Below are 16,195 nucleotides of genomic sequence, written 5' to 3'. Positions count from 1 at the left end.
TCATGACTCATGAATTATTAAACCCAATATTTTTACTGTTGAACTTTCCTGAAGTGGGTGAGGTTCCGGACAGATGTAGACGAATAGGTGTTGCCGCTAGTTTACGGCGCCCCCAGCGGTTGGTGACTGATCTGAATGTAGTTTTACTGGCGTAAAGTTCGAGGCCAATGGAAGATGCATATGTAGACGTAATATCTAAAGCTGATTGTAGGGCAGCGGATTGAGTCAGTAGGTCGTTGTGTGTGCTCCACACCGTGATGTCATCAGCGTATATTAAGAATTTACCATTTGAAATTTTATGTAACCGCCCACGCACACGCCACAATTTCATCTCGTGCTTCGGAGCAAACATTGTCATGCGCTAGATTTTAGGGGGGGGGGGGGGGGAGAGAGATTTCGAGCGTAGGGCGTCACAGTGAATCAGAAAATATTAGGCTCGAGAAAAACTTCCATCCAACCGACCAAAAGAAGACTTAGGAAGAAATCCAGGAAAAATAATTTTAACTCCGCTATCTCGTACATAAACATAGAAGGCGGCAGAAGGAAAGCGAAGTGGTTAGACATAGATCAGCAGTTAATAAACGGTGAAGTCGGTGTATATGCAGCGACCTGGAAGAATCACCAGGTATAGAAGGCTATGTTTATGAAGGGTGCAGCAATAACAACAGAGAAGCAGGGTTTGGGGTTAGTATGCTGATACGCCAAATGACCAATTGGCAAATGGTAAAGCCAATTTGCAAAAAAACATGTCTGGGTTTCAGGAACAACAGCGGGTAAATCGATATGGCTAGGGTAGCTTATTTATGAACAGGCGAGAAATGCAAACTGGAAAACGGGGATCTAGTCAAATGTCTCGGTGAAGATATCAAAAGCTTAAAGACAGGGCCAAGATAATTTTATTGGGTGATATGAATGGACACATTGAGGATCTGGATGGATACACCGACGGAAACGGGAAGTTGATGCTAGAAATCTGTGAGCAGTTTGGCCTATTTATTGCGAATAGAAAAAGGAAATGTGAAGGCCAGATATTGTGAGAATTCTGGAATAGGCAAACGACCATAGATTACTGCTTGATGTCACCAGGAATTTAAAATAAGCTCGCGAGGATGGAAATATATGAGAAAGGCGCGTACGGCCTGGGAAGTGACCATAAACGTACTAGCCTGCAAGTGCGACACATGGTCGAAAGGAAAAAATCAGGAAGCACAAAGAATAAATGCAACTTTAGCCGACAAACAACTACAGCTAATGGCATCGGTCATTGAGAAAACAATAGAGAAACATCTCATAGAGCAGTGCGATTATACTAAGTTAGCACAATTTATCCATACAAAATTCTACAAGTAAACGAGTCAGATTGGTGAGATAGGAGGACACCTCGAGGCTGGAGGAATAGTGTAATTAAATAGGCAATCGAGCGAAGACGAACGGCTTCCAGAGAACATAGAACACCCAAGAAAGCCCAGCTGTCTCAAGAGGAAATAAAGAGAATGGGGATCCTATCGGCAGACGAAATCGGAAGTGCAGATACTGGCGCAGAGTAAAACAAAACAGCACACTGATCACTGAATGAGCGAAGTGCTTGAATCACTAAAGAGGCGGCAAAGAAATTATGGAGCCGTATAAGCTGCCTGGGTAAGAGAAATCATAAGGAGCAGGAACATATTCAGGACACCGAGGGAAAACGTCTCGAGGGGGATGACGCTTAGGATATATTGCATCAGTTATTGCCGAATCATTTAGGCGCGATGATGGGGTAATCATCCCGAATAAAGAAACAGTGTCAGACAGCATGAAGGAAAGGAGCTTGCAACTGACAGATCTTGCTAATGTGGATGCTTGGGCGAGTTGGTGTTCCATAGTTGTTGATACAGCGCAATCGACGCAGGCGATAGAAGCGCCCGTGCATGTTTTGTTTGTGTCCCCTTCTATCATCAGCGTCCATTACTCTGTATCAAGAACTGTGGAAAATATTAACTGGGAGAAGGCGGGGACAAATATTCGTGTATGTACAGCCATGGGGAGGGACAAAATTTCAATCAAGCTAATTAATGGGCTTGGTCCAAGAAGCAAGGACACGCCGTTAAAGGCATTAGAAACAGTTATAACAAATAGGGAAACTCTGAACAGCTGGCGACTCAGTGGGATGAATTTAATCTATAAAGTAAAAGTACATAGGAAGAGCATTAAATCATATATAGACCGATCACGATAAGGTCAGTTCCGTAGACGCTGGCAATGCAGACACTGAAACTAAAATGCAGGCACGGATAGAAAGCAATAACGTACTGGGCGAACTGCAAAACGGGTTCAGGAGTAGTCGGCGCCTAGGTGATGAAATTCTCGTAATATCCCAATGTATGAAAACAGCCGGGGCGGAAAACAAATCGCTGTATTTTTAGTCTTTCTGAACATAAGCGTTGCATACGGCAGCGTAAACAGGGACCTTCTGTTGAACATACTCGAATCTGAAGGCATCGGTAAAGAATCAATTTAATTACTAAAGGAAATATACAGAGATAATAAAGTTGAGAATGCATGGGAGAGGTTAAAAAGTGTACGTCTACTGTCGAGGTATGCAAAGAACTAGCTAAAGCAAGGATGTCCGCTATCACCGCTGTTGTTCATGATTTATATGAAGAATATGGAAAAGAGTCCGCAAAGAAGCAACCTTGGTTTTTAATCTCTCGTATAAGCTAGGTGGAACGGACGTACAACAAACGCTTCCAGGAATAATGCACGCGGACTACATTGTTATATTAGCCAATAGCCAGGAAGATTCACAAGCACTTGTTAACATATATGAATACGAGGGAGGTGCAGTCGGCTTTAGCTTCAGCGCCCTTAAGTCGGGTCTGATGGTATTTAACGATTTTAGTGATAAAAAGCTTACAATACAAGGGAGTGAAATACCAAGACTGGCAGAATATAAATATCTCGGGGTATGGATAAACGAAGGACAGGTATACATGGAAAAGCATGAACAAGTGTGAAGGGATGTCGCGATAATGAAGCACAGGGCATTATGGGGGAAGCACTTAAAGGTATTTGGAAGGGAATAATGGTTACAGGACTTACCTTTGGGAACGCGGTTTAGTGCTTAAGGGCGAAATTCCAGTCGGGGCTAGAAATAAATCAAAGGAAAGCAGTACAAGGAGACATGAGCTGGGTATCTTTCGAGGCACGGGAGGCTTAGAGAAAAATATTGTGCAAAGAACGCTTTAGGAAAACGGACAATAGGTGGGCAGATAGAGTATTTAAATACTTCTACCGAAAATGCATTGGCTCACAGTGGCGGAAAAGGACCAGAAAACTAATCAGTAAGTATGTAGGAAGGCAGGACGGAGAAATGAAGAACATTAAACTAGAGATAAAAAACACAGAGGCTAAAAACTGAAATAATTCAAGGAAAAAGAAGCCGACCCTACACATATACTATATAAAATGAAAAAATCGGATTAAGAAGGAAACAGAAGGAAACCTATGTTAACTCAAGAGGCAGCGGCCTTCTCTTTGCAGCTATATCAGGATGTCTTAAACCCAAAGCTACAGGAGGAAGTGTAATCAAGGAGATGAAAATTGTGCTATGTGTGGTAGATGCCCAGAAACAACTGACCATCTTATACTGAAGTGTGGCAGTATCCATCTATATTTAAATGCGGACATAGTCACTCTAGCCGAGGCCCTGGGGTTAAGAGGTAACAAAGGAAGCGTGAACGAATCGGCGGTAGAGGTATGCAAGGGGCGTTTAGAAGTTTGGCGGATGAATAGCAGGGAGGCGACGCATGGAAGCTGAATCAAAACTTAATACGGTTATTTAAAGATAGCCCGTGTCTAAACGTAAAATCGTTAAAGTTGACCGGTTATCTAAGTTAAAGGACAGAAAAAAAAAAGGGTTGAGCATGGTGATGATTGCCACCATTTCGTTTCAAAGGCGACGCTCCAAAGGCGATCCATCCTTCATCTTCTCGTCCTATTAATCAAGTTCCAACTGCTAAACACTCTCGCGCTATTCATTGAGCATCGCCATCTTTATTGAATTCCATCTGCGCTGCTCCTTCATTTTACCTAGGGAAGGATGTCATCCACATACGTCATCTACCCCGCCGGGGTGGCGCAGTGGTTACGGCGCTCGACTATACTGTTCCCAAGGATGCGGGATCGAATCCCGGCCTCGGCGGCCGCTTTTCGATGGCGGCGAAAAGCAAGGTGCCCGTGTGCTGTACGATGTCAGTGCACGTTAAAGAACCCCAGGTGGTCGAAATTTTCCGGAGTCCTCCACTACGGCGTCTCTCATAGCCTGAGTTGCTTTGGGACGTTAAACCCATCAAAACCAAACCAAACCAAACCAAACATACGCCATCTCGCTAAAGACAGGCCGCAGCCGTGCTAGACTAAACAATTGCGGAGAAGCTTAACAAGCGTGGAAGCGAGCCAAGATCGAAGCGGTAGCAACGATGACGGCTGCGGATGGTGGCTAATGCTCATGAAGCTGGTTGAAGGATAGTTGAACCTCTAATATATATATATATATATATATATATATATATATATATATATATATATATATATATATATATATATATATATATATATATATATATATATATATATATATATATATATATATATATATATATATATATATATATATATATATATATATATGGCAGGCGCCGAAACAGCCCTTGACGCCAGCAGCAGCACAGGGCGGCCTGTTGAAATCGCTCGATTGTGGGTCGAGTATGTTTACCGTCAAGGGGCGCTCATCTTGAAAACAAGCGGGGAAAGAACATCACGCTCACTTAACAAGCGAGATCAGAATAGCAGTGAGAATACAGACTTAATACTTCTTTTTAAACTGTGAACATAAAAAATACGAACGGCTTACCTCAGTTAATCACGCAATATCGTGCCGCGGCAGGGCGTTTTGATAGGATTGTGTGTGCTGTGTCTCAATTCTTAAACGCTATTTTGCTGCGCGAAAGCCATAGTAGCGACACAGTTGTCCATTGGTCAAAATTCACGTTTTTACGGAAAGTGGCGGCTTCTGCAGACATTAAGGTAAACTGTTCTCAAGCAGCAAACTAAGATTATTGATAAATGACCTATCACTTAGCAAAAAATTTAAAAACGTGAATTGTTGAAAAGATGCGACGGGAAAATTTTTTAACTGTAATCTTCATAGCGATAATTAAAAGGCAAAATAAAAATAAAGCTATTTTCGAATCGCAGTCACGGCAATAGCCGACAGCTTTTACTGGCCTTTAAAAGGCATATCATCGCCATCATCGTTATCCCCCGAAAGTGCACGCTAAAATGAGCAACATTTTTGAAGCTGGGTTTCCCAACCTCTATGATGAAAGAGCTCTCGGCGAATACCAGTATCTTACGCCACTAATGGAATGATCGTTTTTAGTGACCGAGCGATAAAGTATTTTTATTACATCAGGTAAGAGCGAACAACCGGTACAAAAATAATGACAACGTCACACCGCATCGCATCATGCGTGGATAGAAAGTCGAAAGTTCGGGAAAACCGAAAACCTCGCGAGACTCGCTCGATCAGCGAGCAAGGGAAGCTTGCGCTCGCTGCTGTGGCAGTGGAGGCAACTCCAAACCAATGCCCTCCTAGCCCCGGTCCTAACCAATCAACTCACATATTACCTTGAGACCTCCAATTATTAACGCGAAAGCGTTACTTCGCTATGTTAACAGATTTCTGTCCGCAGACCCCATCCGCAAAATCGTGTCCGCAGCAGTTGCGAGTAATTGAGAAGTGGTAGAGGTTTATGAGTGGCGTCAATCGATAGAGGCTGACTTAATGTTGCTGCCCAAAAAATAATTAGTCCAATAAGTTAATTAAATAATTATTTACAGGCAAGAAATGTAAAAGTATTCTGCAGCAGTTGTGAGTAATTGAGAAGTGGTAAAGTTTAATGATTGGTGTCAATCGATAGATGGCGATGTAATGTGTGCAAAAAATAATTCGGTCGATATGTTAATTGGGTAATTAATTAGAAGCAAAAAAAGAAAAAGTAAAGGCGAAAATAATCTCATTAGCGTATGGCTTAGCGCCACGTTTGAATGTATCGAACACTGAAATAGTTAACTAAATCAGTCAATTAGGGTGACGTCAAAGATGTGATCTCACGCAACCAGAAGTAGAGCCGGAAAAGGGCGTATGAAGGGATTGGCGTGTAATTTGAAAGTACCAAAGACTAAAATGAATAAACAAGAAGTGAATTAATATGACGTCAAGAATGTGACGTCACGCAACCGGAAGTGGAGCCGAAAAAAGGGGGTAAGAAGGGATTGGCGCGAAATTTGAAAGTACCAAAGACTAAACTAGGTAAACAAGAAGTGAATTGTAATGTATTTAGTCGCGCATGCGCTCTGGCCGTTATCATGCAGCCGCTTGTAGGCTATAAATACCAGCATGCAATTTCGAATAAACGCTCTTCTTCTTCTTGCTTCCACGCTGCTTATTCGTTGTTGGACGCTGGAACATGGTGTCAGAAGTGGGATAGCGTTCACGTATACAGTAACGCGCTGATCGAAGCGGTGGTGTCACTGTGCACTGCACGATAGATTTAGTGAAGCAACCGCAGCCGCTGGTGCTGTCCGGTAGCACCACGAAGAACTGGAGCGTCTTCAAGCAGTGGTTCGAGCAGTTCCTGCAGGCCACTGAGTCGACGAAAGAACCACGGACGGAAGGAGCCAAAACCGCACTGCTGCTCACCGTAGCCGGGGAAGACGCCCTAGAGGTATTCAACAACTTTTTGTTTTCGGAGAACGAAAGCAAGGAAGATTATCAAACTGTTACAAAGAAGTTCGGGGAATACTGCAAAGAGCAGCAAAACGAAGTGTACGAACGCTATGTATTTCGTTCAAGAACGCAAGCTGAGGGCGAACCCTTCGAACGCTTTTCACGGGACTTGAAGAGACGTTTGCACGAAGCTGCAATTTTGGAACCTTGAGTGACTCCATGGTCAGGGACCAGGTTGTCTTTGGCACAAATAATCCGAAATTGCGCGAAAAGATGCTGAAAGTTAAGGGCCTTACTTTACTGAGGGCGAAGGAAATTTGCAAGGCTGAAGAGGTATGCGCCGAACAAAAGAATACATGGGCTCAAGCGGAGAAGCAAGTAGCACGAATTGAAACGCGCCAGCAAGGCAACTTTTCAGCCTGTGAACAGTGTGCAGAATGTTCAGAGCAGGACGAGGCTCAACGAGAACAGGAAGTTGCTCGTATAAAAACACGCCGGCAGTTCAAATGCTCCAAGTGCAACCGTGTCCACGAACGCGGCAGATGCCCAGCGGTCCACGAACGCGGCAGATGCCCAGCGTTCGGCAAAACATGATTCCGGTGCCGTGGCGCTAACCATTTTTCGGCCTGTTGCAAAAACGTGTTTCAAGTAAGCGAAGTACGCGGCGAGCAGGAAGGTTTAGAAATACTCGACGTCTGCTTAGGCAACAGAGCTGATTGGGTCATTCACGCGAGAGTGGCTTCCCAAGTAGTGTCTCTGAAAGTAAACACAGGCTCGCAAGCGAATTTATTGCCTTACTCCGTTTTTCAAAGGCTCAAAGCGAAGTCTGGTTTTAGAGGCAAGCCCCTCCGTCCTCCGCTCATACACCGGTGACGTTATAAAGCACCTCGGCGTGGCTACGCTCCAAGTGGTTGTGAACAACCAAAGTGGGTACTTCGACTTCTTCATTGTAAAAAAGGGCAACCAGGCCATATTGGGACTGTCTGCAAGTGAAGCGTTAGGTCTGTTGTCGCGTTCTGTGAACACTGTGCACATGAACAGCACTGACCAAGTGGTTAAGGAACTTCCCGAGTTGTTTCAGGGCATCGGCTGCCTAGCACGTCCTTGCCACATGGTAATGCGCGAGGATGCAACACCGGTAGTCCAGCCGGTGCGACGGGTGCCCTTGGCGTTGCTCGAGCCCCTGCGAGAAGAGTTGGATCGGATGGAGCGGGCTGGCATCGTGGCCAAAGTCACCGAACCCACTGATTGGGTGAGTCCGTTTGTTGCAGCAAGAAAAAAGGATGGGAAACTGCGCATATGTATTGACCCCAGACGAATTAACGAGTGCCTAAAGCGAGAACATTATCAAATGCCTAAGCGAGACGACATTGAGGCTGAGCTTGCCGGGGCCTCCTTTTTCTCTCGCATCGACGCGCATTCGGGTTTCCACCAAATCCCCTTAGATGAAGCTACATCAAAGGTATGCACAATCGGAACACCCTTCGGACACTACCGTTTCTTGCGACTTCCCTTCGGCATTGCTTCGGCGCCTGAGGTTTTCCAGAGAACTATGAATGAAATATTCGACCAGGCTCCAGGGGTCCGAATCTATGTCGATGACATATTGATATGGGGGAGCACAAGGGAAGAGCACGATACTCGCCTCCGCACAGCCTTGCAACTAGCCAAAAAGGCCGGCCTGACGCTCAATGCGGCGAAATGTAAATTAGGTGTCACGGAAATTGACTTTTTGGGTGACATCATAAACAAAGACGGAATAAGACCTAACCCCGCACTGATCGCACCATTAAGGGAAATGCCTCAGCCAAAGGACAAAGCCGGCGTTCACAGAATACTCGGGGTAGTGAACTACTTCGGAAAGTATATACCGCATCTAGCGGAAAGGACGACGCTTCTACGAAGCCTCATTAAAAAAAGACGCCCTTTTTGAATGCTCTGCAAGCCACTGTAAGGAAAGGCAAGCTGTCTGTGACGCACTGAGTGGTCCTCCTTTGCTAGCCATTTTCGATCCTGCTAAAGAGACCAAGGTCGTTGCAGATGCTTCGAAAAATCGGATTGGTGCTGCCCTTCTTCAGAACTACGGTGGTAGTTGGCGGCCGGTCGCCTATGCATCACGCACAATGACGGAGGCAGAACAAGGATACGCGCAAATCGAGAAAGAAGCAATGGCCATTACTTTCGGCTGTGAAAAATTTTTTCATTTCGTTTACGGCCGCAAGTTCGCCATCGAAACAGACCACAGACCGTTGATAGCAATTGCTTCGAAAGCCGTTGGTGACATGCCATCAAGACTGCAACGATTTTTCCTGCGCTTGCTAAGATACGATTACGTTCTTCACTTTGTTCCAGGCAAACAGCTGTTCCTGGCCGATATGCTTTCAAGATCGTCGCCAGCCGTTCCAAGCGAACGTGATGACTTCACTGAAGACGTCGACGTTCATGCAGTGAGCGTGACTTTAGAGCTGGTGAGCAAGAAAATGTTTGATCGACTGGCAGAAGCCACAGCCTCTGACCCAGACTTGCAAACAGTGATGCGGCAACTAAGGAATGGAGAAGAAATTGAAGGCTCGATGAAACCTTTTGGTCCTGAGTTATCAGGAGTTAAGGGTATTTATTATGAAGGGGACAAAAGTCGTCATTCCGAAGAATATGAGAGCTGAAATACTGGGTCGTATTCATGAAGGTCACTTAGGCATAAATAAGTGCAAAGCGAGAGCCCGTCGCTTTGTATTCTGGCCGAGACTGAATACGGACATTGAAACCATGGTGAAGACCTGTTCTGTTTGTCAAAAATACGCTTACAAACAAGAAACCGAACCAGTGCTGCTTAAGGGTACTATCCCGATCCCAGGCCATGCCTGGTACAGGGTGGGTGTTGACATATACAGCGGAAACTCCTACCTGTGCGTGTTTGATGCGTTTTCAAACTTCCCTGAAGTCGAAAAGCTTACTGACACAACGACATGCACTGTCATTGCTAAGCTTAGCTCAATTTTTGCACGGTATGGGATTCCGTTGGAAGTCTGCACCGACAACGGTCCTCAGTTTTCATCACATGAATTTGCTTTGTTCGCCTCTAGATACGACTTCCAGCATGTGACGTCCAGTCCGCGATTCCCATGGTCCAATGGCCTCGCCGAGAAGGGAGTCCAAATTGTCAAAAGAATAATGAAGAAGACTGGCGAACTCAACGGGGATTTCTGGTTGGGCCTTCTCGGTTATCGCTCGACTCCACTAGCCGAAGGCCGGTCCCCTGGAGAGCTTCTTCAAGGCAGAATGTTACGCACTCGGCTACCAGACTTCGTGTCATGCTCCAGTCAACAGAAGTCCCGGCGCCAACCACGCCAGCAAAGGCCCTCAAAAGGGAAAAATCTGCCTGAACTAAAAAAAGATGCAGTTGTAAGAGTACGAGGGAATGCATGGGACTGCAAGGCTCGAGTCATGGGCCTGGTAGCACCAAGGTCTTATCGCGTCCTTACAGAGGACAACAAAGTGCTTCGACGCAACCGACAACATCTTCTAGCCACACGTGAGCCATTCCGAAGAGACCTGACGGAAGATGAATCTGGCAGCGAAGACATTTCCCAGGAAAACGTGGAAGCGTCGCAGTCTACAATACAGCCCACTTAATTTGTGCCAAGGCGATCCACCCGACAAAAGAGACAGCCCAATCGTCTTCACTACAACCAGAATTTCCAACAAGTGTCGCGTATTGTGCTCTCAGACTTTTAAAGATTACACCGAGGAAGATGTAATGTATCAGTCGCGCATGCGCTCTGGTCGTTATCATGCAGCCGCTTGTATGCTATAAATACCAGCATGCAATCTCGAATAAACGCTCTTCTTCTTGCTTCCACGCTGCTTGTTCGTTGTTGGACGCTGGAATATGAATTAGGCAACTAGAAGCTACTGAAGCAACTACAAGCAACCGACAGCATCATCCGTGCTTTCGCATTACTCCAATGCAGATTCTGCAGTGCTCTTTAATATTTTTTTGCTCGTGTGCTGTGCGATGTCAGTGCACGTTAAAGAACCCCAGGTGGTCGAAATTTCCGGAGTTCTCCACTACGGCGTCTCTCATAGACTGAGTCGCTTTGGGACGTTAAACCTCACAAACCAATCAAACCAACCATCATCCGTTTTAGACCAGTTTAATTCTGCCCTCAGCTAGAAACATAAGAAAATCCGGACCTTCTCCATATAACTTGTCTAGAACACGCTGATGGTGCAAAGGCGGTCTGACATACTCGTAGCCGACGATCTACACAAGGCGGTCGACATCGTTAGCCATCAAGCCATTGTCGTCGCACTCGTCCATACTGCAGCGGGACCCTCGTAATTGACTATGTCGAGGCTTTCCACCCAAGAAATCCAAATTGTTGCCATTCACACTGCGCAATTATTCGTTAAGCGCACTGGTGTGCTTTTCACAAGTTTGAAATGAGCCGAGTAGAAAGGGGTCTATGAGATTTCTAGATTTCAGACTTGATTTCGGTTTGGGGAAGGTCTGCTGGGTTTATGAACCCAGAGGTGACAAGGCGCCACTTCCTTTCCACTCAGCTCATTCCAAACTTGTGAAAAGAGCCGTTGCAAACCTTTGTTTGTCAAATGCTCTAAAGAAGTCATGTACTCACACCATGGAGGCCAGCTTTCATCGCCAGGACAACCGCCTTACAGGAGCTGGGTACCCATCACATCTGCTTGTTTCTGTTGCGGAACGTTTGAATAAGAAGTTAAGACTCGAGCGTGTCGGTGCCTAACTAGCTCACGAGGACAGGGGAGACAACAAACAAGCGCAGGATTGTGGCCATACCATATGTGCACAACATTTCCCATCGCTTAAAAAAGATCGGTCGTAGAGCAGGCGTTAATGTAGTGCTTACTGCTCCTGAAAAATTGAAAGCCTCTGCCGACGTGTAAACGCTGATGGATCGTAAAAGCAGAGGGGGTGCGCAACAAACCACCAGAGTCGATTTGTGGAGTGCGCGGAAGGCGTTGTTTATTCCATACCCTTGAAGTGCGGGAAGGAACACGTAGGACAGACTGTAAGGGGCACAAATGACAGGCTGAAAGAACACAAAAACAACGTCGAACAAAAAAAGCGGGCATTTGGGGATCCATGTAAGAGACTGCGCGTCGAAAACTTGCTCCGTGCAATTCACACAATGTAAAGTGCTAGCAAAACATAATGAGCAGCTGGTTCATGAGATAATTGAAGCCGCTGAGACCGCCAGACTGCGGGAGCGATGTGTAAGCAAACCGTCCCTGCTGCTAACACAAAAAGAAATCGAGCTGCTAAATGTGCAATCTTTTCCGTGAGTGTTAAGAGAGTGCACCACGTTGTGTGCAAGAAAAGGTTATGCGGCACGTGTATTTAATATTTTTTTTATTATAACTGTGCTGAGATGTGCAAGCCACTTGTACGTGACGTGTGGCGTAAGGGTATAAGGAGTTGTGGGTTTTCCAAAATAAACGTTGTTGAACGTCAGCGCTCGTTGTGTCGTCTTCTAATCTTGTGCTCCCGTCCACGTTCCGCGCTGTTGCCTCAATCAAGCTACGAGTGGAAGCTCACGCATGGCCACTATTTTTCCGGAAGTATAGCAGCGGAATAATCTCTGTATTCAGCAACGTTTTTATTTACAACGTGAGCTATTTATGGTGCCCATCCGTGCCGCACCGGTGACCAGCTAGCGTCGCTCCCTCGTGATCTATGCAGCATGGCTCTAACATTGCATGATTTTCTACATCAAACACTGGTACAGGATTTGTGTAGCCGTACCACCCTACGTTTCAAGTGGAACCCACAGAGGTTGCTAATACTTTACTTGCATAACGAATTTAATAATTTATTTTGAACAAGCCGATTAAGTTCATTAGAACTGATATTACAATTGAATTATACATAAAAAAACTTCCACCACTGGCAGAGAGATCAGAAGTTGGCTGTCACGGAAGGAGCCCAAGGGCTAACTACCCTGGACGGAGGGGGCGTTTGACATGAGGAATAAGCTCAAAGGCTATATCTAATGCAAAGAAACTTTAAGAAACTTAACCTTGAAGCTCTAAGAAATTCACTCGGTAATAGTAAAGGTCTTAGTTTACAATTATTCTTTAGCGCTAAGACCCATAAACTTGACTGCCCATTTTGAGTAATTGTTTTCGAGAAAGGCACGTGGCAAAGTTCCGTGGCAACTTATTTAAAGATATTATATTCCTTACCCTTAGACGACCCATTCCAGGTAAAAAATTCCCAATATGTGTTAAAGTCTTTCAAAGTGCATAAGAAAAAAGGTCTAATGGCTTGCTCGTCTGACGTGAAAGATCTGTACTACTCGCTACCGCATGACGAGCTCCTTTCATGCATAGAAGATTGTATTGGACCGCCATGGTGTCTTGGCGTTCGTGAACGAGACAGGCCTTTCTGTGGCAAGGTTTTTATAACTATTACTAACGTATACCTGACATCCACTTTTGCCACCTGTAATGATAAAATCTACCTACAAAAACAACGGGTATGCATAGGTTCATGTATTGCACCTGTGCTAAGTGATCATTTTTTAGCGCAAAAAGACAGGAAGCTGAAAAATCGTTTAGAAGGGTCGAAGGTTGTGCACCGCTTCCGTTTCGTTGATGATCAACACTAACGTTCATGACTTTGAAGAAATTATACCCAAGATTAAAGCTATTTTTGAAGAGTGTCTTGGATCTACTGAAGTTAACCTGTTAAATAGATAACGCGATCAGGTTTCTCGACCTCAAGCTGTCGTTTTCGCCTAGTCCTACTTACTAGATGTACGAACCCTGAAACAGTAAACCGTTGCTTCTGTTTGCATCATCTCATTCTAAACTAGTGAAAAGAGTCGTTCTAAAGTCTTATTATAATAATCAACTTAAAAAATCATGCTTCAATTCCATGAAAGACAGCTTCGGTTATCAAACCCAGCGCCTAGTGAGTGCCGGGTATCCCAAGCAGCTGCTTGTCGCAACAGCGGAATCAATTCTTTCAGGTTTAAAGTCGAAACAAAGGAACGAGGATGAGGCGCCACCTGCAACTGTTCAGAAAAAAAGAAAAAGTAAAAAAGTAACAGTAGTTCCATATATTCACGGCCTCTCACACAAGTTGAAGAAATTAGGAAGTCGAGTTAATATCAGAGTCGCCCTTTCGGCATCTAACAAGCTGGGGATGATATGCAAGAAGGTAAACAACACTCCTTTCGTTGCGAGACGTTGCTCAGTAAGAAACAAAAATCAATATATGCCCTGTCAAAAAGGCGTTGTGTACTCTATTCTGCTTTCTTGTGGGAATCAATATATCGGGCAGACGGGACGATGCCTCAATGAGCGCCTCAAAGAGCATCCCAACAATGTGTACGAAGCAGTGAAAGGGCACCTGGGCATTCACTGCAGGGACTGCGATAATTGCGCACCACACTTCGCCCAAGCGAGAATGATAAAGAAACACCGCAATGCCGAAATTATGGAAGCCGTTGAAATCGCGAGGTTAGATGACACTTGCATTAGTAATGCTTCGGTGGCGCTAACAGCGAAATAATTAAGGCTTTTGAACACAAGGAAATGACGTCGCTATTGTCATCCGCAACTGAAGATATTACGTATCTTTTTATGTGAATGTCATTACGTTTTCTTGTGTTGGTTGTTCCCAGTGTATATATTTTCTCGGGACAAGCAATAAAGCTTCCGTTGAAAGTCAGCGTTTGTGTACTCCATACGACCCCGTCTTCTTTTGCGCTGTCTACAATCGATGCATTACCAACTTGCCCAAGCGTTTCTTTCAGCCTAACTCATCCATCCCGACTTACGACTCGCTTCAACTCCCTACTTATTTGGGCTCGCTCACTCATACCGACTCATAACCCACCTGGATTCACTCATGACTGGCTCATGGCTGGCTTCGTCCCACGACTCATTTGGGCTCCCTCAACTCATCTCGCCTCATGACTCACCTGGGCTCACTCACTAATTTCGACTCGCAACTATATGAGACTAACCCATGTGGGCTTGCTCTCTTCGACTCGAGTCATTAGGGCTCACTCACTCTCTCAGCCGGAAAGTTTCTTTAGCCCAAGTGGCCCTGATCACGATAAATATCTTTAGGTAAGAGGCTCTGCTTTTGTGATTTAATTTGGATTACGTTGTTCATGTGACTTAAGCATCACATTTTAATTTTACTTTCTTTTCAAACACTAACAAAGTAATATTATAGGTCTTCAGCAGGCATAAAAATGCCTGAAAGGGCTTGACTAAGCCTGTATCCATCTTGAGTTGTATATCAGCGGCAAAATTCATTGCGTGCAAAACGCACAAAATACTCCCGAGAGAGCGCGCTGAGAAACGGTCCAGCGATTTCTCTCTTCCAGCCACTGAGAGACGTTGCCAAGCTATCGCTACTGCAAGTGTCGTTTGTCGCGGCCATAATATTTCCTCCCCTCCGCTACCAGTAAATGAGAGGGGAAAGAACGCACACCATCATCACGAAAACACCGATCATGATCTGAATTTTGAGTTGGGACTCGCAGCTCAGGTCATCTCAACTTGATTCCGGATTCACTCACGACTTGGATCACGTTCTGCGCGCGTGTCATTGACTCCCTCGAAACTCATATCATGATCTGTACGCGAGTCTGGACTTCACCTAGCATAGATCATGATTTCAGCTTGATTCCGGACTCACGCACGACTTGAAAAATGCTCTGAACGCGAGTCAGGATTCACTCATGACTCAGGTCATGACCTGAATAGGAACCAGTGCTCTCTCTCATCTCGGACCATGATATGAATGTGAGCGTGGGTGAGCCTGAGTTTGTTGACTCATGAGTGATTCCGCCGATCTATGAAAAACACCAGGGGTTTCTAAATAATAAATTAAAGGGAAGAAGGGGGGGGGGGGGGGGTAGAGGATAAGCAGTAATCATATTTCATGATGCATCAGTGCAAAAAGAAATCATTGTGATTAGGGGGTGTCTCCGCAAAAAATAAGGGGGAGTGTAGGTAAATCACTGGGTATGACTGGTTGCCATTAAGCTAAGAGAGCAGCGATGGGAGGCTGCGCGCTGTCCAGACCGCACAACTGGTCGAAAGGGCGCAAAATGTGGCAGCCTGCATTTCGTGGGGTCCTGAACTATATTAGGGAACCATCCTCTTCGAGTTGTATTTCTCTGAATGCCAATAAATGTTTATTACAATTTCGTGGTGCGTTTTCTAATAGATTGTTGCTCCATATGCTGATTTGTACTTCAAGTCCCAACAGTGCATCAGACGAGTGAAATGTGGCAAGGTTGCACAGGTTTATGAGCACACATACCATACAGCACAGTGGGGTTAGAGACACACAAGCAAATGTCTATCTGCTGGCTACCGCGCAAAAACAAAACAGATCTCTTGCGCGGCTGTGGGCGCCGC

At 45.2% G+C, this 16,195-nt stretch overlaps 1 protein-coding gene across 2 annotated transcripts in view; it reads right to left on the bottom strand.

Moving 5' to 3' along the window:
• The window catches only part of LOC146208271 (sodium-dependent nutrient amino acid transporter 1-like), a 140,450-nt gene that overhangs the window by 56,953 nt on the left and 67,302 nt on the right, over positions 1-16,195 (bottom strand). The window lies entirely within an intron of this gene.

Source organism: Amblyomma maculatum, chromosome 1 (genome assembly GCF_055883805.1).
Source record: "Amblyomma maculatum isolate TAMU_Amacu chromosome 1, ASM5588380v1, whole genome shotgun sequence".
NCBI lineage: Eukaryota > Metazoa > Arthropoda > Arachnida > Ixodida > Ixodidae > Amblyomma > Amblyomma maculatum.
Note: the sequence above shows the minus strand (reverse complement) of the source record. Positions and strands in the feature narration are given on the sequence as shown.